Genomic DNA, 2,619 nt, shown 5'->3' with positions numbered 1-2,619 from the left:
ATGATGTCCCAGATGTCCTCAATCGGATTCAGGTCTGGGGAACGGGCGGGCCAGTCCATAGCTTCAATGCCTTCATCTTACAGGAACTGCTGACACACTTCAGCCACATGAGGTCTAGCATTGTCCTGCATTAGGAGGAACCAGCATATGGTCTCACAAGGGGTCTGAGGATCTCATCTCGGTACCTAATGGCAGTCAGGCTACCTCTGGCGAGCACATGGAGGGCTGTGCGGCCCTCCAAAGAAATGCCACCCCACACCATTACTGATCATGGTCATGCTGAAGGATGTCGCAGGCAGCAGATCACTCTCCATGGCGTCTGTCACATCTGTGACGTGCTCAGTTTGAACCTGCTTTTATCTGTGAAGAGCACAGGGCGCCAGTGGCGAATTTGCCAATCCTGGTGTTCTCTGGCAAATGCCAAGCGTCCTGCACGGTGTTGGGCTGTGTGCATACCATCCTCATGGAGTCGGTTTCTAACCATTTGTGCAGACACATGCACATTTGTGGCCTGCTGGAGGCCATTTTGCAGAGCTCTGGCAGTGCTCCCCCTGTTCCTCCTTGCACAAAGGCGGAGGTAGTGGTCCTGCTGCTGGGTTGTTGCCCTCCTACGGCCTCCTCCACGGCTCCTGGTGTACTGACAGACACAGCAAACCTTCTTGCCACAGCTCGCATTGATGTGCCATCCTGGATGAGCTGCACTACCTGAGTCACTTGTGTGGGTTGTAGAGTCCGTCTCATGCTACCACGAGTGTGAAAACACCACCAACAATCAAAAGTAATCAAAACATCAGCCAGAAAGCATAGGTAATGAGAAGTGGTCTGTGGTCCCCACCTGCAGAACCACTCATTTATTGAGTGTGTCTTGCTAATTGCCAATAATTTCCACCTGTTGTCTATTCCATTTGCACAACAGCATGTAAAATTGATTGTCAATCAGTGTTGCTTCCTAAGTGGACAGTTTGATTTCACAGAAGTTTGATTTACTTGGAGTTATATTGTGTTGTTTAAGTGTATGAATGAAGACATCTCAGAGACCAGAAGCCATAAGGGAACAATGACCACAGGCAGGGATGGACTGGCCATCTGGCACACCGAACATTTTCCTGGTGGGCTGTCATGCTATTTGGGCCGACAGTCCGGACACTTTGGTTTGGTTTACATATTGGTCTGACTGGCCCATAAAACCAGATCAGCGGCCACTGTGACACTGGGCTGGCCCAATCACATTGTTAAACACCAACCCCTTTCACGTTGGTTCTGCCTGCGTAATGTATTTACCAAAAAAAAAAAAAAAAAACTCAAGCACAAGCGCTTATTGTCCCTATCCACCTGTCTCTGAAACACGCTGGTCTGTGGCCCATTGGTTATTTTCTTTACTTGCACTGGGTTGGTCAGATCATATAATAAAACACCTCTTTCCTCTGTGCAATGCAATGTAGGATGAACGTCACACTATCTTTTAGGATCTTTTGAGATGGAGAAAAACTGCAAAGGCAAACCCAGAGAAATTGTGAGAAACAAATTTGTTTGCCACAGCAGAGCCTTCATCAGTTCCCGTGGCTGATGACAGTGGTGGTGGTGGCCACAGCAGTTCTGTTTTACTGAAAGGAAACGTATAGGTGTGACGAGGGCCATAGCCAGTTCTTCTTTTTGCCTTCTATTGTAAGATTCAAATAATCTAAGGAAATGTACAAGGGGATGAATGTAACAAAATAAAATAGAGTTCACAAAGTTAGTCTTGGCATACATGACCTTCATTGCTCTACCATTCTTATGGTCTTGAATTAAAATGTTGTCTTCCCACTGTTCCACTCTCTTTTTTTGACATCCTTTCCTACTACAGTATAGCTGTGCAAAGAAATTGCAACTGCCAAAATGCCTTTTCAATGCATGCTTCAAGGTGCATGATTCAATCTCTTTTCTTCATCAATTGTAGATTCTGCATATGGTATAAGGAGAAACGTTTGGTATGGGTGACCTCTAATCCCAAGCAGTAAGATGGAAAATGCACCTACAAGAATAAGAAATGCAGTAAAGCGCAGGGATTAAATCTGCTTAATGTTAGGTGGTTGCACTATCCTTATCTTGGGTAAACCTTTGTGCCAGAATAGACTAAAAAAACACCTTTTAAACATAGTGGAAAAGCTTATAACAGCAGTATATGGATTTCTATAATTAGATTACAATTTTACATTATACTTAAGTATTATATTGTAATAATAATTACCTTTCAATTTTCTGAAAGAATACTAATGCACAGCACTCAAGTAAAAGTATTTAAATATAATGAAACAAAAATGCAGTATGGCACCTTGTAATCTCTCAAAAGCTTCATTTTATTGAAAGTATACTGAGGCCTTTTACAATACAAATTATCATCACGGTTATTTAAACAATCTCTGATTATATTAACATCTCATGGTGCTTAAAATAATCCACATAACATATCACATACAATCCAAGCTATTTAAAAAGTGACCTGGGAGCTCAGATCCTGTTATCTATCCTACAAAATGAAAAATAATCATGAAGAGTTTCTGGACTAGCACCACTACCGACTTGTTGGTCTATTTGCTTCTGTGAGTCTGCGAGTACAGCAGAGACAACCGACACCGT

This window comes from Salminus brasiliensis, chromosome 24, assembly GCF_030463535.1.
Source record: "Salminus brasiliensis chromosome 24, fSalBra1.hap2, whole genome shotgun sequence".
NCBI lineage: Eukaryota > Metazoa > Chordata > Actinopteri > Characiformes > Bryconidae > Salminus > Salminus brasiliensis.
Note: the sequence above shows the minus strand (reverse complement) of the source record.